Source organism: Chamaea fasciata, unplaced genomic scaffold (genome assembly GCF_029207755.1).
Source record: "Chamaea fasciata isolate MVZ Bird 193981 ecotype frontalis unplaced genomic scaffold, bChaFas1.0.hap1 SCAF_5, whole genome shotgun sequence".
Classification (NCBI taxonomy): Eukaryota; Metazoa; Chordata; class Aves; order Passeriformes; family Sylviidae; genus Chamaea; species Chamaea fasciata.
Window position 1 is genome coordinate 18039900 of NW_027094090.1, and position 22482 is coordinate 18062381.

At 39.3% G+C, this 22482-nt stretch overlaps 2 long non-coding RNA genes across 2 annotated transcripts in view; both read right to left on the reverse strand.

The window, feature by feature from the left end:
• The window catches only part of LOC136290130 (uncharacterized), a 477979-nt gene that overhangs the window by 414345 nt on the left and 41152 nt on the right, over window positions 1-22482 (reverse strand). The gene's annotated exons all lie outside the window — the stretch shown is intronic.
• Window positions 667-20950, reverse strand: LOC136290128 (uncharacterized). Its single transcript, XR_010720984.1, has 3 exons — window positions 20884-20950; window positions 948-1013; window positions 667-833 (listed from the first exon to the last, which is right to left on the reverse strand). It is a non-coding gene; the product is annotated as an uncharacterized lncRNA (long non-coding RNA).

Here is a 22482-nt window from a genome sequence, read left to right on the forward strand (position 1 = left end):
ACTTTTGAGCATTGGTTTGTAAGCCAGCAATCACAGCCTGTCATCAAAATCCACTTCTACACATGGTTTATTATCTACCTTAATTTAATTTTATGTTAAGTGAACTAAATTTGGTTTGGCACTCATGAAAGTCACAACCCTTGAAAACAGGACTTCTGTCATCTTCATCCACAGGATATCTGCAGAAAAAACTTTGCAGCTTCAGGGTTTTTCTTAAATATTTTGGAAGCAATGATAAGTTTAAAAAAAAAAACAACCTTCCAGGTTTTTAGCTAATATAATTCCATGAGATAATTAACTATTTTAATTAAGTTGCATTATTTAGATTATTTTTTAGTACCAGTAGCTTATTGTAATTCATACACCCACAACTGTAATCTTAGCCTGAAATTTAGTAATAGCCTTATATTTTCAATATCTCCCACCTTCTGTCTCATTTTGGTATGAAGTCTTTACTTTCACATCTCTGCTTACACATATATCCCTGAGATGAAATCAGTTTAATGGTAGAAACCAAAATCTACTGTCTGTTTGGTTACCTATAGCTATATTTCTTGAAATTTTCAAGGAATTGTGTTCAGGGGTATTAGAGAGAAGCTTACTGGAACCCTTTCCCATGAATTTGGAGTTTTATTTATAAGTTTTGCTTTTCCCTTTTGATTTAATTTTTTATGAGACAATTTTTCTTAATATTTCAAGCCACCAAGTCTGATCTGAGCAAGGACACCTTGCTGAAGTCCTGAAGTTGTATCTATTACTGGTAGGGCCAACATGTGGCATTTTATGATGCACTTCATTGCTTCTGATGACAGCACATTTCATTCTAATGTGACCTGGAGAGAAATAAACAGTATAGTAAGTACCATGGCAGAGTGGGGAAATAGAAAATATTGAAATGTATGCATTATTTCAGCAGCAGTCAAAGTCTTACTTATCCTAACCCAGACCTGATACAAATAATCAGCCTTATTTCCAAGTTCGAACACAAGTCAGAGGACACGTTGTGTGGACACCTAGAAGGTCAATAACACAAAGACACCATAATTCTAATACAATAGTGGGAGAATTTTAAAGAATTTTTTTCTTCAGAAAACCTGATAGTTAAGTAACTTCTCAGTTGCCTCTGAGTGCAAGGCATCTCCTGCTGATTGAGTAATTCACCCAGTACAACCAGTATCTGTTTTGTGGACACTGCCTCAGCATGTCTGGAATTTTCAGAAGGGGATCCAGCTTCCCAGAGCTTGACAAAGCACGAACACAGAGCTGATAATAATTGCATGACAACAAGAACTACCATTTCAATCCATAATTTTTATTGCTCTGAGCACTGGGAATTGTCAAGAGACTTTTCACTGCTCGCTTTTTTGCAATATTTTACTTTCAGATCCCACAGAATTCCTGTTCTTTCTCATGCTTTTCAATCATGGTCATTAAACATACGTGAGTAGTAAAATACTTCAGGTTGGCTCATGTTGGTATTTTCCTCATTAAAAAGACACCTGGACTAAGTATAAGGATAAACATGCTTTGGTGCAGGTCACCCACAGGCAACAAGGAAAACCTATCCTCCCATGGAGTACTGCCTCCTCCCTTGACTTTTGTGTTCCCTGTTTTTCTAACTGTTCTAGTTGCCTCTTCCTCTTCCCATGTGCTGTTTTCTCCTTTTGCTTAAATACATTTTCCCAGAGCAACCACTATCATTGCTCAGCTGCGCCTTGGATTTGTTGAAGCCAGGTGGAATTGGAAGTGTCCAGCAAGAGGACAGCCTCAGCCTCCTCTCAGAGAAGCCAGAAAAATGGATATATCTGGAAAAAAGACACTGGAAAGAGATATATTTTGTGAAAATATTATTATTCAGTATTATTCTTTTCAGCCTTCTTGTAACTGAAGTTCTTGGTAGAATTTCTTGATAGGAAGGAGCCAGAATTAAAATTTATGTTCAGTGTCTCCTCTCAATACCTTCAAAAGCAAAGGAAATGGGTGGCTTCCTTCCCAGCTTGCTGTATATTCCGGTATAAAACCTTTCTGAAAGACACTAGAGAAACAGAATCTCCATGTCAGTGCTATGCTTAAGAAAGGGAGAAGCAGAATCTGGAACACCTAACTTTGCTACAAACCTGGACACCAACAGCCTAACGAGCCAGCCATAAAGTGTAAGTGGGAGGAGGTAAGGATAGGAGAAGAATAAAGTTGTAATTGATGTGATATGTGTTTTCTCACTCTTGCTCTAAAAAGCAAGGAAATACAGCAAAATCTATATCAGGTCATAGCATTCTGTAAAAGCTATTCCTCAGCACAAGGAAGCAATTCCACTCATAATTGTTAAAGCCATAGCCAAGCTGAGGTTTGGCATTAGGAGCACTATAAATGGCTATTAAAATATGGGTCTCATTCAAATTGCTATGACAGGGCAGAGAGAGAACATTACAAGTTCAGGTCATGCCAATTTTCAGGGTACACTTAAGTCCAGCAAGCCAATCAATCATGCAATACATTTCAGATTTTAACAAAACTAAGCTTGAAATAGAGGTACACAGTTGTATCAGAGAAAAATGCATGAACAAGTGTGGAAACAGATTTGGAAACAAACAAACAAAAGAACTACCCATTTTGGCTCCAAAACGTAACCAGTGTACTACAATAATGGTAGCCTTTGGAAATTCATGTCTAAATATCTTTTCACTGCATAAATAATAAATAACAAATTCTTTCTAAAGGTATATTTAGTTTATTTTACATTTCTCATTTGATCTGTGTTATATTGGATAAAAACTACTTTGGGTACACACCTTCTCAGATCAAGTGTTTAAAAAGAGAACTTTGGAGAGGTGGAATTATCAAAAAGGAAGAAAAAATCATGAAAAATAAGAGATGATCATATATAACATCTTGGTCATCTCATTTGTTTTAAAATTATACTTATGTTTTGCACTATAATGTAATTTTTACAAAAGATCACATTTGCAGGATTTACTAATGTCATTTATACTCATTTTATTATACAAAAATATGAAAAAACTATTTTAGGATTTTTTTTTCTGCTTAGACCTTCTCTTCTTCTGGTTTGTATATAATGTTGCCAGAGGCTGTTGTCACGCACAAAAAGAACATCCAAAAAACAACAAAAATCCTTCCCAATTTTTCTACTCATAACATTTCATTATTTTGGGTTCAAAAATACCAGCAGTAATAAGGACAAAGGAATTTCTCAAATAGTTAAGAATTTTGCACAGCTGCGTAGCTGAATAAAAATACATGATTGAATGAAAATACAGGGTCTGTAGAGTTATGGTAGGGGTTACTTCTCTGGCATATTTCCTAAATGAAGAATGTCAACAGTTAACAGAAGAACTTAAGAGCTCACAGAAGATCTTCAAATTACAGTTCATCTTTTGAGAAACAGCAAATTGAAGCTTGACTATTATGAGAGATTATCATGGGTTTTTTCCAGTTCTAAAGAAATCTAGTCAAGTAAAAATAGGTCCAGGAAATTATGTCCAGAGACAGTCAAAAGGCATAAAATACTTTTAAATGTCCTAAAAGGCATGTTTTGAAAGCCTTGGACACTTCCAAATCCCAAAATACATGGTTTCAGATGCCTCTCCCAAAGGAAGTCCATGATCTTATGTATTTGCAATGCAGTTTATTATCTTCTCTGCTCTTTCATTAAGCATGTATGAACTGAGTTAGTCATGAGGAGCCCAGTACCTGTGTCAGATACATTTTCCTGAATTTTGTTATTAATATTATTATGAATATTATTTTTGTATCCACTTCTCTTACCAAAATCCATTATAAGCAGATAAATAACCTTTTTTTCTTGTATTCATTCCTAACTGTAAGGTATTACTCATATCTGTACACATATTTAGAAGCCTAAGTTGGAAAAGTTAAAATATTCAAGTTATTGTTGTATAAATATTCTCTTTTTCAGTACTTGTATGGGGTATTAATATTATTTTCTATGTTAATAAAAATCTGTTCTTTTTTCATGGACTGAACAGAGAATACACTGGGAGCCCTGGAAAAAATAACTTGAATGTAGTTTGTTATAACAAGCTTTAATATTTTGCAGAGATTAGCACTTAAAACAAAAGAGATATGTTTATAATTGACACTTTCAGAGAAGAAAGTTACAGCAAATAGAGGAACACAGTGTACTTTAGAAAGAAGAAAATCTTCTTTTTAAAAAGTCTGCATATATTCAAAGAGTAATCTACTGTTGAATATCCCAATTTACAGTGTTTTGGCATAGAGGAAACTGCCAAAAACTCTAGCCAAAATTATAAAGAAATATGGAAATATTCACAGCATTACAATTAAGAAGGAAACAAACATACAAATATAAATTCAATTCAATATCGAATATTAAAATATCAACACATACTATTTGTCCTGAATATTACACAAAAATGAAAACATTTTTGTATGTTGGAGAAAAAAATCTTTGTATTGTATCTTTTTAGCTTCATGTCTTGGTAGTTCTTTTGTAGCATTGCCATATTGCAAGAGTGAACAAAGTATTTCAAGCAGAATGAGAAAGTGCATCATCTGAAAATTATGTTAGAGAACGTAAATCATATCTATCCTATTAATCCAGATATTCAAGCAGTTCAGTCTTTCTTCTGCTTAAAGGAATATGATGAGATCGATCAGAACAAAGACAGAACCAAGGACTTTTCGTGAGAAAGACTAACAAAACATCAGACAGACTCATGTATTAATTAATTGATTAACCATTTGAGCTTTTAAAATTGGTACACACAAACAAACCAGTGGATCTCTAGCCTTTGTTACATAGTTCTTTAATAAATCCTTTATTACACACATGGGGAAAGAAATTATTTGACCACAAACAAGCAGCTCACAAACAAGCATACTTACAGTGAAAAAGTATATTATAATATTTTCCTTTTGTTCTAACATACATAATCTAAAAATAACAAGGTGTTTCTTTAATCTCAATTCTTAATTACGGTATTCAGCATGAGTTGCTGGTGACAAAGTCCAAGTCAGATTAGAATTTAATAAAATGCAAGTAAGAACACTGCTTTCAGATTTTAGGATTCTACTGTATCATTGTTAAGGTCAATGACTGAAAGCATTTTGATATAGGTAGGATCTTATTCATTGAAACTTAATGATTAACATCCTTGCCTAATAATTTGCAGCTATGTATTTGAACTATATATACCAGCAGCAAACACAGAAGCGTAACACATTCTTTAGGTATTACGTTTACCATCAGGTGTTTGCAATGTTAACTACTTAGCCTAGGCTCCATTTACTGTCAACTGAAGGAAATAAACATTTTAAGTCACAGTTTCTCAAAGGACCAAAGGTTTGTCCTAACATTTTAAAAAGATTTTCTTCATTTTGTCCTAGCATTTGGCAACTAGGTCATACTAAGATGCCAAGCAATGACCTCATAAAAACCATCCCCATTAGACAAAATACATGACTGATTCAGGCATTATTAATGTTTTAAAGGAATTGCATTAAAGGCTTTCCACTGGATATCTCTACTGAAATTAGTTAGGTTTCTCCTTCAAAAGGCAAAGGAAAGAAGAAAGTCTTGTTGATCTCCGCCCTCCAAGTCCTGCTCTCCTGATGAAGACTGCTTTCAGGCTCTAGGACATATTTCTGTGTCTGCTGTAACAAATATGCTCCAGGGTATTTTTGGAAGAGGGATTTCCTGTCAAACACAAGCGTTTTTCTTCATCTGTTACCAGTAATAGCTACATGCCAGAATATTGCCATTGACTATGAATCATTATTCTTTCCTTGATTGTAGCTAGATCATCATAAATGAGGAAGATTCTCAAAGAGCTTTTCTTTTCCAAGACAAATGTATTGTTTTGGTCTTCTACCTGATTACTGGTTGTTATAATAGCAGAGCTTCTGCAGCAGAATGCCTAATTAGGTAATTTGCAGGATTTTTATCATATGTTGTTCTTTATCAAATGACAACAGCTACAGAGATTAATAAAGCTGTCAGCTGTGGATAAATTCATAAGTGATTATTTCAATTTCTATTCTCAAGTGTTATGTATTAGGATATTCTCATTTTTATTGAGGGAGGGAACTGAAGTGGATAGATTGGGTAGAATAATCTCCTTAACAGGAGGTAGCTTCAGATTTTGTTGAATACTGTCCTCCCTAGAGAAAGGTTCAGTAGCAGTAGAACTTTAACTAACAGGTAGACAAATTTCTGTTATTAGCATGGACTACACGTTTAGCTGGCAATAAGAAGCATCATGAAGTGTTAAGAAAAAGGAAGGAGAACTCACTATCAATTTTAAGTACATTTAAACTGAGTATTTGACAAATTTACATCATTACATTCTTGAATGATATAATTTTAAAAGCAGCAGAATTAATTTTGTTATTAATATTGTTTTAATTACAATAGATCTTTGATCAATGTATGAAGTATTACATTGTTTTGTCTTTCTTAGCAAAAGTTGGAAAAGTACAAATCTCTTATAAGAAATAGTCAAGATCAAAAGTGTCTTGACCATAAACTCACACTGCAGTGCATCTTTGTCCCATTTTTTATAAATATCTGTATTCGTGCATGCATGTTTGTAAATCAATAGGGTCAGGAGCTGATTAGCAAATGAACAAACAGATAAGGGACTTTGACTTGCTTGTCTTGCAAGCACATGAAGCTTCGTTTTTCTTTCTTTGCACCAACAGAATTTCTAGCCATAAAAACTTGCCTGGTATTAAAAATAAAATCTGTAATTTACCATTTACATCCAGAATCTTTCCTTCAGCTTGATGGTCAGATTATTAAGTGATTCAAACCATCCATATTAACTTTCTAATGAAGGAACTGATCAAGTCTAATTGATGAAAATAGAAAACTCACTTTGATTTCATTCACATTTCTTGGGACTAAATAAGTTTGTACACATATTTTAAACCAGAACTAAAAATGTGACACAGCCATCGATATTTTTCAAGCAAAAAGGACAATTTATATTCAGTAAAAAAACTGTTCTTTGTCCTCAGTGAAGCAGGATGGAATTTTCATGACCTTGCACTGTTGTTGTGCAAGGTCATGAAAGTGGTGTGCAGAGCATCATTATGTCTGGAGAAATACAAAGACAAGTTTTTGTTCAGGACTTACTCAAACTGAAGGAATTTCTTCAATTCACTCTGAAACTTTCCAATGATCATACTCTTTTTGCTTTACTATTCAACAGTCCAGCTTTCTAATAGATTGTGATCATCTCTCTATTGCACCCATTCCTTTCAAACACACTTGCTGCATCTACATTGCCAAAAAGAGGAGTCTGAAAGTCAGGTTTCCCGTGTCTACCCAGAAATGGACACTGGGCAAACTTGCATAGCACACCTGAAGAGGGAGCAAAAGGTGTACACCTCAAGGACTTATTAACTTTAAAGAGATTTCACATACAGTCTTCAGCATAATCAAACCTGGCCTATTGTTTCATGTATCCCATCTGCTCTTATGACTTGATAACAGATAAGTACAATTATTTTGAAATTCTTCTTAAAAGGTTCCTAGTGCTGCCTATGTACACAGTCACCGAAGATGTCCAGAGTCAAGTGTGGAAAAAATAAACAGTTCTCTTGTTCTCTCTCTGAAAGTAGAAAATATTCTTTGCAAGGAGCTATTCAGTGTCTGTGTGTCATGTATTTGAAGTCATGTGTTGTGGATTTAAGTTTCCTATGCCATTGGTTCCCATTTTTCTTCAGTTGATAGATCACAAAAAGGGATCCTAGATTTGGGCCATCTGTCGAATTGATTTCATTAAGTCCTCAAAGCAATCATACACACTAGAAACAACAATTACTGTCTTCCCTATATTTATGTTGTGGGGATGGAAACATGGAAAATCTAAAAATATATTTAATACATAGCTGCAAATTATTAGACAAGGATGTTAATCATTAAGTTTCAATGAATAAGATCCTACCTATATCAAAATGCTTTCAGTCATTGACCTTAACAACGATACAGTAGAATCCTAAAATCTGAAAGCAGTGTTCTTACTTGCATTTTATTAAATTCTAATCTGACTTGGACTTTGTAACCAGCAACTCATGCTGAATACCGTAATTAAGAATTGAGATTAAAGAAACACCTTGTTATTTTTAGATTATGTATGTTAAAATGAAACGAAAGTATTGTAATCTAACTTCTTTTACAGCAGAAAAATTATGCACCAATTTCTATACCAATCTTATACTTTCTGTGTAAGACAATGTACTTCTTTAAATGCCATCCAGTGTTGGTTTAAAGGCTGAGAATATATCACATTCCTAATTTCTACCACTGGTTAGTTATCCTCATTATTTAAAGGTGCGTTATTAAGAATCTGAATTTAGTACCAGCCTCCAAACACCAGCTCTCATAATACAGCATGCTTTGCAGAAAAAATGTATTTTACAATTGATAGTTAATATTATCAGTGTATAATTAAAATAGACCTACTTATTACTGTGTTCAAACAAGGGATTTATACTTTCGGGTCATATTCTTTTCTTCTTTTTTAGTTCACATTAGCACTAATATTTTCCTACAGAATTTTATTTAAAAGAAAAAGTAGAAAACATTTAAGTTTGAAATTTTTGTAGTTTAAAACCAGCTAGAAATTATGCTCCAAGTAGGTGCTTCCCTTCCACCCACCCCCTCTGGTGAGAAAGGGACAAAAAGGCAGAGGTTACAGGTTGAGATACGTTACAAGAAAAGCTGAAATGAGCTAAGGAAAAGCAAACAGCAATAGCAACAATACTAATAAAGACAGTGTATAAAAAAACCCTAAGGTTTCAGATTCTCTTGATAATTGTATGGTAACCTTTCTTCTAATCTCTTTCTATATTTAAATGTCACAGACAGTATGTTAGATGTACTTAGCCTGTGACAGGAATTGTCTTTAAACAGGAAAACCCCTTAGTTTTAAGTTTATAAGTGTTGTCATTTACACTTAAAGTAGCATATGTTTGTAAAATAACCATTATGGTCCATGCTGGGTGTTTAGGGATTAAACAAAGATCCAACATAGAACAGAAAAGGGAAGAAGCCTTTTTGTTTGCAAACTCCCTTAAAGCTTTTCTCCCTCCTGTCCCTCTCCTTTTATACAGGCAACCATAGCTTGCCTTTACATGAACCTCATTAAAATTTAAAAACTTGCACTTTGACACAGTTTTTCCTGAAGTGCCTGTGGTAATTAGTGAAATTTTAAAAAAAAGTTGGTAACACAAACATGTATTTTAATAAATATTGCTACACTTTGAAAATTACTTCAGTTGTGATAAATATGAAAATATAACTATCTATTCTTCTATTCTTTACTAATGCTGACAGCAAAGACCTCCACTGTGCTGCCTCAGCTACTGGAAAACACAAAGCCAAAGATCAGTGAGTTGATGTGCGTGAAGATCCTGAGTGAGCAGACACCAAGTGAGCTTGTGTAACTTAGTTCTTCTCTTGCAAGATTTGCTTTGTTACTTGCTTTTGTCACCGTTAGAAAGTTAGAACATTCAAGCTTAAAAGCTTAGGTCTAAGGTGTGAGAAATGTCATTCTGTCAAGCTCTGGAAAATGCAGCAGCTTGATTGTAATGCAGTTCCTTTTATAGCTTTGAAAACCAGGTGCTCAAAATATCAATACACACTTACAATTAACTCAGGCTGACAGCTCAAGCAAACAATTCTTGTGAAAGAAATCTCTAAAGGAAACAAGATTCTAAGCAGTAGAGTGGAGAGGATGCTCACTTATTTCTTCGATACTAGAGAGGAGATGTCTTTTCTATCCATACACAAAGACACTTTCACCATGTTCTAACAACTTCACACAGGCTTTTGAAAATATACCTGTTTGTAAGCAAATTAAAAACAAAACAAAACAAAACAAAAGCTTCTTAAATCAGTAAACCTCCAGTTTTCAGAATAGTGTCCAAGCTGCCATGAGTTATCTTCTGAAAGAGCTGTTGCTGCATCCTCTTTACTTCTTACAAAAAAAAAAAAAAAAAAAAAAAAGTCTTGAGGTTTAACAGCCCAAAGTCTCAGTGCACATGTTCAGGCAGTCTTGGAGTTCACATTCAAGTACACGAGAGGGAACACTTATGTACTTTACCACAAACCTTGCCTTGGTAGACCTTTGGTTAGAAATGTGGTTTGTAGGCTTGATTTATTAGCACTTGCCTCCAATAATAAGCTAGTGAAAAGAGCTCAATTACCCCTAGAGCTTCAGAGAACTCACTTCAATTTTTCTACCACTACAACTACAAATAAGGCTGGACAGTATCAGTAATGACAAGAAATTTAGAGTTCTGGGCTGCCTGTTAAGAGATCTTTCTGTTAGCTTAGGTGGGAGGTCAATAGGGTCACTCAAGGAAGATATTTGACCTGTTGTATATTTGTGTTTGACATGCTTCAATTTTTTTTTTTTTTGATCCTGTTTTCCTTAGAGATATTAATTTAGGAAAGAATAGACGATTTATAATAACAAGAATCACTTAATCATATTCTAAATTTCTACCTTATTTTTACTCAGTTGTATTTAGGAGGTTCCATTATGGCCCTGTGTCTCTGCAATATTGATCTATGGTTATGCTTTATACCCTCCTGTTAAATAAGCTGAAGGTTTGAAATGAACAAAGGAAGCAAACTTCTCCACACAGGTCATAAACCTGTGGAATGCATTGTCATGAAGTGCTGTGCATGTCAAAAGTATAAATGCTTGCAAAGACAGTAACACAAATTATGGATGAAAAGTGTGCTGAGGACTGTTATTCCAAAGATGCAGCAATATCTTTCACTTCAGGAAATATTTGCACTACAGTTTCTCCAAAGCAAGGGCATTTATCAAGGGAGGCACCACTCTATATGAAGCCTTTTCTTATCATCTTTTTCTAGAGATGGCTCCTATCAAAGACATGATTCTGGGCTGAAGGGTCGTTTAGTCTGTTCCAGACACAGCAATTTTTCTTGTTGTTCCTAAACTGCCTATGTGATCTAGCACTACAGCCCCATTTGAATGACTGCAGCTCAAGGTAATTGCTCTCTCAGAGCGACTTAAGTCACTAAAGCCTTACTCAAGAACCCTCCTCAGCAATCAACAAAATGAGACATCTGCCCAAGATGTCCTATTATCTTTGATTACACTTTATATCCCCTATTAAATAAGCATCACATATGGCAGCAATGTAAAGAACAATATTAAGATATTTTCTGACACACAGACACTAAAAGTGTGATTGTGTTCTTTCCTAGTTCATTGCAAAGCTCATAGCCTAAGATGTGCTACAGTGATCTATGAGTTGTGCTTCTCACATAGTTTTGGAAACTGTTTTAAGTGGAAACAGATTTGGACTTGTAGAAAACACCTGTGATTTCAGTGAGTCTCTGTGTGATTGCAATCACCATCCCAGAGGATGCCTGGGAGAGGCACTGAAAAGGTCTTTTCCTGCAGTGAGTCATCTGAGACTCAGCAACCATTCCTGTCTCTGCGTTTCACCATGGAAAGGCCCTTCCTTTGAGGCAGTGTAGAGGAAGGAGTTGCAGTTGCTTACTCATTGGCTTTTCCCAGAAAAATCAGCTATTAAATTAAAACACCACACTTCTCAGTGGCAAACCAGTCTTCAAAACCAGAATTACCACAGTTTTCAACATGTAATAGCATAAAAGATAAATTAAATTTTTGTGGTTCTTGTTACATACAGGTAGAGATGTTATGAAAGAAAGGCCTTATAAAATCAGGCCTTGCTCTGATGAATTACCAGCTAGCCTGTAAGTTCCCAGAAGAGAGAATCAAAGGAATGAAAAGTCAGTTAACACAACAAACTATTCTGGTAACAGAACTGTTTGCAATTGTAATAACAAAAGGTCTGTCCCATGAGAATCCACAAAGGAAAAATGCAAACACCTGAGTAAAAGAGTCTTAGCGTGTGCACACAAAACACCTTTTAACCAATGAATCAAGTGGCAAGAAAACTACTAGCTAATTAGAGATGAACAGGAGGTCTGTGAAAACTGTATAAAAATGAGTTAGGTGAATAAAGATTTGGCTTTTCCTGCATGAAAAAGCTCAGTCCCAGCTGCTTTGTTGCAACAGCTTCCCAGTTTCAGAGACCATTTTTTTCTGTATCTTCCTTATATTATTATTAGGAGTTAGAATTTTCTGGCACTGATCCCTGTTCAAACCACTCAAATTTCTTCATGCTGCATAGTGTTTCTTTTTGTATTACTCATTTTTCATACTATTTTTTAATGACATGTCAGTTCTCTAACAATTAATATTTTCCACCTCCACGCTTTATTTGTTAATTTTAACGTATTCCTCTCACACTCTGTCTTCTCTCAGGGAAATTTAGATTATAAGAACTTGACAGAAAAGAAAAAAATCTATTAATAAATTCAGCAAGACTTGTAAGAAAATATATTTTATATCAGGATAAAATAAACACCGTATTTTGGATCAATCACTGTCAGTGAAACAGCTATGAAAACTGTTATTTCTTACAGCCCTGAAACCTGGGTATAAATGTTTTATTACGTAAATGCTTAGTATAAATTCAAAGTTTTGCAGCAATCCTCCTTTTAAGAACCTTATGTATTTTACTGCTATCTCATCCATCTTATCTTTGCTCAGATATTTACTTGGTCAGAAAACTTGTTTAAATATTATATAGAAATTCTACCTAAAACAGTATTAATAAAAGATGTTTAAGGCTTTTAACACTGTAAGCAGTTGCAATGAATCTTTCTAGACAGGAAACTCAGTCTAGCCAGAACACAGTAAATTATCTTTGTTTCATTATAGTGCTATTTGTGGAAAATCTCACCTAATTTAAAACAATGCTGCTTCAGATGTGAAACTGTTGCATGTCTTAGCTGCATCCTCAGCTGGACTTTGGAATTTAATATGAAGTTCTTATCAGCCCCCAAAGTGACAACATCATCTCCATACTATTAATATTTCTAAATATATCTCAGGAATAAATAATTATTTAGTAGGCAACAAAATTGGTCAATTCCTTTAGTTCTGGCTGAGCGATTCCACGACAGTTCATTTATGAATAAACTACATTAAGTGAGGTTACTGGCCTTTAAGAGTGACCATGTACCTTTAAAGCGATCTCTAAAACACAATCCTCTGAGTAGCTAAAAGAACAGGAACATAATTTAATTTTCTCTGTTCTAATCTTGAGACTCTTTCTCATACTGCAAAATGGTAAATAAATGTCAACTCAAGAAGCTGCAGCAATTTATATTCTTGAAGACTAGAAAGTCAGTTCCAAGCTCTTAGATTTATTTTGCTTTTACAACTCTAAGATCACACCACCTTGTTGCTATTTTTAGCATTGAAAAATAGTTCCCCAGGGTCTAAGTTCTTTGTATTATATTAACAGTGTGTACCATTCACTCCTCGAATTTGTTCTTTTTTCTTGTTAAAGATCCCATATTTATTCTGAGCATTAAATATAGAAGTATATTTCAGTTATGAACCATAAACTATTGACAAAAAAGAGGTATTCAAACCTTTTTCAAAGTAATTTTTTTCCATGTGACACTAAAATCACTGCCATTAAAGTCAACTTAATTTTGAAAGTTTAAAATAGATCAATATTTCTCTTTTAAAGCACAGGGACAACTTTAAATGAGTTTCTAGAACTCCTACTTGTACAAGAATATAACACATATTTTTTTTTCCACAGAGATAACAACTATTCTGCATCAAATAAGTAAAAGCATCTCTTGGGCAGTAGCACTGTGAAGAGAATCTTGCCAGCTTGCCTCATCTTACTCTGCATGAAGCCCAATTACCCTTGCTTGAAATAAGTACAGAATGGCTAACTTTCAGTAACATGAGTTTGTCTCTAGTTACCATCAACTGAAGCTAGAAACCAGTTTATTCTGGTTTCTTGGAAGTCTTGTTTTCATTTGGTATCACATTAAGAGATTGTATGAAATGCTCATGGATACAGTCTCTCCCATTTTAATAAAACTATTAGTAAGAAAAGAGAAGAAATTCCAGTTCTGTATGTCTTCATTGACATCAGCTGTACATCCTAGGAACCCTTATTTTGTTAAGCTACCATCTATTCTTTGGAAGTAGTGAGCTCCAGAGGGTGATCTTTGAATCACAGCTGATACTCGGCGCCTGATGGGTAGTTTGTAGCTGTCTCATTCATTGTCTTAATTTGTGTTTCAATCAAAATTCTGAGGAGAATGCATGGAGGTCTTTGGTCCAAGACCAAACTCAGACTTTGTTTAGAATATATGGTGTCCTGGGTTGAAGTATATTCTATCACCATCTTCAAGAACTGTTGAAACCAGGTGAGGCAGTGCTCCCTGCCTCCTCCACTCTGGCTTATCTTCTGTTAATGGGCCATCAGCACCTTTGCTACACAGCTCACAGATAACCCCCTCCTGGACTACCTCCTGTTAATGGGCCCATCAGGCCTTATCACATGACTCACCATCCCATTGTGAGATGCTCCGCCCAGAGGGAGGAACCAAGCATTCCAGCCTGGATATAAGCTGAGACTCTGAACACCAGAGGGGCGCTTACCCACTGGATTCCCAGAGGACCCGAGCTACCAGACTTTTCTACAGGATCACTGCTTCAGGAAGACCACCTCATCTGGACTGCTTCCATCACTACGCTCAGGTTGTATTCTGACTCTGTCAGTGGTCTTTTGTATTATTGCATTGATTTTATTTTACTTTCTTTCCTTTTTTTCTTTTTTTCCTATTAAATTGTATCTCTGACTTGGAGCCTCTCATTTGTTTTGCCTTGAAACTACTACATTTTTGGCGCCCAACGTGGGGCACAAGGCACTGAGAAAAGTCAGAATTACAATTTTGTATTGAAGAAGACACCTGTTCGCTATGATGCTCAACATGCTTACATGTGTCTTATATCTATCTCTCTATATTTTTCCACAACTGGGGTACTATCTGCCAGTCTTAATGCTCCTGCGTAGACCAGGGTATGGTACTAAAATTGCTTTAGTAGTCTATTATGTCCATTGCTTGATAAACTCTGAGGCAATGAACATTATTCAGAATATACACCCACTTTTGTTTTCTTGTTCTGGTCTAGGATGCTACATCTGGGGCCTCAACAATCTCACCCAGCCCCTGTGGGGAGGGGTGAAGAATGATTTTTTCCAGCTTTTCAGGCATGACACAGCAGTTTTTGAAAATATGGAATACCCTCTGGATGCCAAGGACAGCATGATGTTGTTGTTAGTCCTGCTTTGTCTTCTCTGCACGGCCCGCACCATGCTTAGAATCAAAACACTAGATGGTGTGATACAGCGTGTTCTGAAGGAAGAGGAAGAGGGAAAAAGAAGCAGAGCAACGATATCAGTGTCTACACAGAGTGTCACAGAGGTGAAAGGAACCAAAGGCAAGGCAACAGTGTCCTCATCTACACAGACCGTCACAGAGGAGAAAGAAGCCAAAAGTGAGGCAACAGTGTCCACATCTACGCAGACTGTCACAGAGGAGAAAGGGACTAAGGGTGCCATCAGCATCTCCACACAAACCATCACCGAACCGGAACAGCCTAAACCAGTAGCAGTTGCCCCCGTTCAGAAGAAGAAATCAAGGACCAAATCAGTCCGCATAGTGACTGATGAGGGTGCAGCAGGACCTTCACAATCAGCAGAAGAGACAGAGCCAGAAATCATCACTCGCTCTCTATCTCTGGGTGAGCTGCGTGACCTGCGAAGGGAATTCACCCGCCAGACCAACGAGTCCATCCTGACCTGGCTGCTCCGCATCTGGGACGCTGCAGCCAATGACACCATTCTGGATGGAAGTGAGGCCAGGCAACTGGGATCGTTGTCCCGGGATGTGGTCATTGACCAGGGGATTGGGAAAAGCCAAGAACCTCTCAGCCTCTGGCAGCGACTGCTAACAAGTGTGAAGGATAGATACCTTTGTAAAGAAGACCTCCAAGTGCACCAAGGAAAATGGAACACAATAGAACAAGGTATCCGATGCCTGAGGGAATTGGCTGTGTTGGAAATCATTTTTTCAGAAGATGAGAGATTTCCTAGAAACCCAGATGGTGTCCAGTGCACATCACGGATGTGGTTGAGATTTGCACAGCTTGGACCCGAGATGTACTCACGTTACCTGGCAACACTGCAATGGAGGGAAGGTGAGGACAGGGTAGGTGTCTTGGCTAATAAACTAAGAATTTACGAGGACACTGTCACTGCCCCAGTTCGTACCCATGTCTCATCTGTGGAAACAAGACTGGCTGAGCAAGTCCGGAACTTGATTGAAGAAGGCCATCAGAAACTGAAAAAAGAACTTAAGGAAGAAATTTACCATATCCAGCCAGAGCCAATGAGAGTCTCTGCCATTAGGAGCAGGCGCTCCCCAGCCAGGGAGAGAGGATACACACCCCGAGGTAACCTCTGGTCTTTTCTTCGGGAGCATGGAGAAGACATGAGGAAGTGGGATGGAAAACCCACCTCCTCCTTAGCAGCCCGGGTACGTGAACTGAAAAGAGAAACACCTACCACAAAGAGCCCATCTAGAATCAATGTTGCTCCGGTCTCTCGTGCACAGAACTCCAGACGGTACAGGAATGACGATATGACTGATCCTCTTGAAGGAACCTCAGAAACATATTTACAAGAAGAGAGCAATGTATGCCATGACCAGGAATAGGGGGGCCCTGCCTCTAGCCAGGTAGAGGAAAGGGACAATCGGATCTACTGGACTGTGTGGATCCGATGGCCTGGAACATCTGACCCACAAAGATATACGGCTCTGGTTGATACCGGTGCTCAGTGTACTCTGATGCCATCAAGGTACGTGGGAGCAGAACCCATTTCCATTTCTGGGGTGACAGGAGGATCCCAGGAGCTGACTGTACTGGAAGCTGAAGTAAGTCTAACTGGGAAAGAATGGCAGAAACACCCCATTGTGACTGGTCCAGAGGCCCCATGCATTTTGGGCATAGACTATCTCAGAAATGGGTATTTCAAAGACCCAAGAGGATACCGCTGGGTTTTTGGCATAGCTGCTCTAGAGACAGAAGGCATCAGACAACTGAGTACCTTGCCTGGACTCTCAGACGACCCCTCTGCTGTGGGACTACTGAAAGTTGAAGAACAACAGGTGCCGATCGCCCGAGCAACAGTGCACCGTCGGCAATATCGCACCGACAGAGACTCTGTGGTCCCCATCCATAAGATGATTCGTGAGCTGGAGAGCCAAGGGGTGGTAAGCAAGGCTCATTCACCCTTTAATAGCCCTATATGGCCCGTGCGTAAGTCCAGTGGAGAATGGAGACTGACAGTGAATTACCGTGGCCTGAATGAAGTCACACCACCACTGAGCGCTGCCGTACCAGACATGTTGGAGCTTCAGTATGAGCTGGAATCCAAGGCAGCAAAATGGTATGCGACCATTGATATTGCAAATGCCTTTTTCTCCATTCCTCTGGCAGCAGAATGCAGGCCTCAGTTTGCCTTCACCTGGAGGGGCGTGCAGTACACCTGGAACCGACTGCCCCAGGGGTGGAAGCACAGTCCCACCATTTGCCATGGACTGATCCAGGCTGCACTGGAAAAGGGTGAGGCTCCAGAACACCTGCAATACATTGACGACATTATCGTGTGGGGAAACACCGCAACAGAAGTCTTTGAGAAGGGAGAGAAGATCATTCAGATTCTCCTGAAGGCCGGCTTCGCCATCAAGAGGAGCAAAGTCAAGGGACCTGCTCGAGAGATCCAGTTCCTGGGAGTGAAGTGGCAAGATGGATGGCGTCAGATTCCCACTGAAGTCATCAATAAGATCACTGCAATGTCTCCACCGACCAACAAGAAGGAAACACAAGCTTTCCTAGGTGCCATAGGTTTCTGGAGGATGCACATTCCCGAGTATAGCCAAATTGTGAGCCCTCTCTACCTGGTCACCCGCAAGAAGAACGATTTCCACTGGGGCCCAGAACAGCAGCAAGCTTTCGCCCAGATCAAGCAGGAAATCGCTCATGCGGTAGCCCTTGGCCCAGTCAGGACGGGATCAGAGGTGAAGAATGTGCTTTACTCTGCAGCCGGGAGCCATGGTCTGTCATGGAGCCTTTGGCAGAAGGTGCCGGGTGAGACTCGGGGACGACCACTGGGATTCTGGAGCCGAAGCTACAGAGGATCCGAAGCCAACTACACTCCCACAGAGAAGGAAATCTTAGCCGCCTATGAAGGAGTCCAAGCTGCCTCAGAGGTGATTGGTACTGAAGCACAGCTGCTTCTGGCACCCCGACTACCGGTGCTGGGGTGGATGTTCAAGGGAAAGGTTCCTACCACACATCACGCCACCGACACCACGTGGAGCAAATGGATCGCCCTGATCACGCAGCGCGCCCGTATTGGAAACCTGAATCGCCCTGGGATTCTGGAAATTATAACAAACTGGCCTGAAGGTGAGACCTTTGGATTATCCTCTGAAGAAGAGGAGGAGCAAGTGACACGGGCCGAGGAAGCCCCACCATATAACGAGCTACCAGAGAGTGAGAGACGATATGCCCTTTTCACCGACGGTTCCTGCCGAATTGTAGGTGCTAACCGGAAATGGAAAGCTGCTGTATGGAGCCCCACACGACGAGTTGCACAGGCTACCGAGGGAGAAGGTGGATCGAGTCAGGTCGCAGAGCTTAAAGCTGTCCAGCTGGCTTTGGATATTGCTGAACGAGAGAAGTGGCCAAGGCTCTATCTCTACACTGACTCATGGATGGTAGCTAATGCTCTGTGGGGATGGCTGGACCGCTGGAGAAAGGCCAACTGGCAGCGCAGAGGGAAACCCATCTGGGCTGCTGAGATTTGGCAGGACATCGCCACCCGAGTAGAAAGGCTGACCGTGAAGGTTCGACACGTGGATGCGCACGTACCCAAGAGTCGGGCTAATGAAGAACATCATAACAACGAGCAGGTGGATCGAGCTGCCAAGGTGAAAGTATCTCAGGTTGATCTAGACTGGCAGCACAAAGGAGAATTGTTCCTAGCTCGTTGGGCTCATGATGCCTCTGGTCATCAAGGGAGAGATGCAACATATCGATGGGCTCGTGACCGAGGGGTGGACATTACTATGGACAGCATCTCCCAGGCTATCCATGACTGCGAGACCTGTGCTGCAATCAAACAGGCCAAGCGAGTGAAGCCTCTGTGGTATGGCGGACGATGGTCAAAGTATAGGTATGGGGAAGCCTGGCAAATTGACTACATCACCCTTCCCCAAACCCGCCAAGGCAAGCGCTACGTGCTCACCATGGTGGAAGCAACCACTGGATGGCTGGAGACCTACCCTGTGCCTCATGCTACTGCCCGGAACACCATCTTGGGCCTGGAAAAGCAGGTCCTGTGGAGACATGGCACCCCTGAGAGAATTGAGTCAGACAACGGGACTCATTTCAAGAATGGCCTCATAAGCACTTGGGCCAGAGAACACGGAATCGAATGGATATACCATATCCCATACCATGCACCAGCTGCCGGGAAGGTGGAATGCTGCAATGGACTGCTTAAAACTACCCTTAAGGCACTTGGTGGAGGGACCTTCAAAAATTGGGAACAGAACTTAGCGAAGGCCACCTGGATGGTCAATACCCGAGGGTCCATCAATCGAGCTGGTCCTGCCCAGTCTGAATCCTTGCATACAGTGGATGGAGATAGGGTCCCTGTGGTACACATGAGAGGTATGTTAGGAAAGACTGTTTGGATTAATCCCACCTCGGGCAAGGGCAAACCCATCCGTGGGGTTGTCTTTGCACAAGGACCTGGTTACACTTGGTGGGTGATGCCAAAGGATGGGGACACCCACTATGTACCACAAGGAGACCTTATTTTAAGTGAGAACTGTGTGTAGGATTTCATTATATATATATATGTGTGTGTGTGTAGTTTAAGGAAGGTATTGATTTGGGATGATGTAGATGGTAATAGAATAAGGGGTGGATAATGTCCTGGGTTGAAGTATATTCTATCACCATCTTCAAGAACTGTTGAAACCAGGTGAGGCAGTGCTCCCTGCCTCCTCCACTCTGGCTTATCTTCTGTTAATGGGCCATCAGCACCTTTGCTACACAGCTCACAGATAACCCCCTCCTGGACTACCTCCTGTTAATGGGCCCATCAGGCCTTATCATATGACTCACCATCCCATTGTGAGATGCTCCGCCCAGAGGGAGGAACCAAGCATTCCAGCCTGGATATAAGCTGAGACTCTGAACACCAGAGGGGCGCTTACCCACTGGATTCCCAGAGGACCCGAGCTACCAGACTTTTCTACAGGATCACTGCTTCAGGAAGACCACCTCATCTGGACTGCTTCCATCACTACGCTCAGGTTGTATTCTGACTCTGTCAGTGGTCTTTTGTATTATTGCATTGATTTTATTTTACTTTCTTTCCTTTTTTTCTTTTTTCCTATTAAATTGTATCTCTGACTTGGAGCCTCTCATTTGTTTTGCCTTGAAACTACTACATATGGGTATCTCCCTTAAGGACATCTAGATGGTACAAATGAAAACCATCTTTTCATTGTCACCAATATTTGTCAAATTTCCTCAGGTCAGTTTGGAGGAAAAAGTTTCATCGTTGATTTAAAAGTTCATTTTCTCCTCCAATGGTCGGCTGATAAAGGTTTATAATTAATAAGAGAGTTACCTACGGTAACAGATCACAGTACTGTACCCTTAGCATCTGGAGGCCACGAAGAGTCCTGACTGTCCTTGCCCAGCTCTGCTTGTGGCTTCCCCCATCCTCCCCATGCTCCAGGGCCACACTCCAGCCCCCTGGAATCTCTCCCTGCCCAGAAATGCTGCAGCAGGGCCAGTCTCCACAGCCCCACCCTGCCAAGCCCATGGGCCCATGTCCCACTCCTACCTCAGGCCACCCCTGATTGCTGAGGCTGGCATTGTCCAGGTGTCTCACGTTTCCTGCTCCTGAGTGGGTGGGACAGGCCCTGTATGGTGAAGTCTCTGACTAAATAGCCTGTGTGACCCACCCCTGTGGTCCCTGCTCCCCTCCCCAGGGCTTTATCTCTCAAGAGCACCCTGGCAGTACAACCAGATCACTAGAATACAATCAGATGTTTCAGTTCTTTATTTTTTCTTCACCTCCTCCTTCAAGATATTAATGTTTTGCAGAATGCAACAACCTGTAAGTGCTTGGCAGACCTGACCATCAAAATTGCATCACTCGCATGCCTGCTCTCAGTGCTGGCTCCCAGCTGAATACAATTGAGGCCCAATGTTTCAGTCCTGCTCTTTAAAGGCCAGCATGTGACTGGCCTTGGCAACCTAATGGTTGCTCCTAGTCTCCCTGATCATGACCTCTCATGACAACTGCATTACTCTGGGGAACTGGAAATGCCAGACATCAAAGAAAGACCCATGAGACTGTCAGTCTTCTCAGCAGCTGGCTTGTGACTAAGAGATTCACTGTGAGAGAGATCAGAGTGACCAAAACCAAAATGTAAAGCTCAGATGTTTGACCTAGGTTTCCCAACATGATAAAAGGAAAAACATTGACTGAAGAGAGGATGAAGAGGAAAGTTAGGACAGATCCTCAGCTGCCATAAAGGTGTATTGCTTGGATACAGACAAAGGAGATGAGGCTCATTAACCTAACAGTCCTAACATGCATTTCACTGTTGCTAGAGAAGATTTTGCTGCATCATGTTAGAAAATGATGATTTGATGGAATTGAAGGTTTTTACCTGAGTAATTTTTAAAGGTACAAGAAATAACAGAAGCAGCATATTCTGTTAAGTGTTAACATACTTTATTTTGACCTTATGAAACACTCCTAGTTTACCAAAGTCAAAATGTGCAAGTTTTGCTGCTAATTTAATGTACTGTAATTGTTAAACCATACCAACTGTGCATTATGTCAAGTCAAAGTAATATAATGAAATAAAATATCACACTTTGAGTCACAACATAATATTATCTGGCATTTTTTACATAGTCTATTATTTATATCACATTCCTTTAAATAAATTGAAGTAATAGTGTTCTTTTGCAATATAAATTTTTACATTTCTAATCCTATTACTAATATAACTATTTCATCAATTACTTACTATCACAATAAAAACTTCAGCATTTGCCACAGAATGGAATTTTCAAATTTTCTAACTTTTCTCACACTTTAAAATACTGTTTAGATGACCAAATTCTTTCAAGGTCCATATAAGACAATAAGATAGAAAAATCAAACAACATTTACCATCTCCTTGTTTGCATCATAAATAGGCTTATTTATTTAGAATAACTGTCAATGTCCAACCCTTCAAAGGTGTTCAGGTGCTAACAAATACTTATAAAAGCAAACAAACCATGAAAATATTCTGCACAGACAGGAAATTAGCAGTTTTCCCTCTGTAGTTTAAAGGCATATGTCTCTCAATTTTCTCCCTTTACAACATGCAGAGGATGAAAACCAGCCTTATCACCCTAAGTGAGTTTAGATATTCATCAT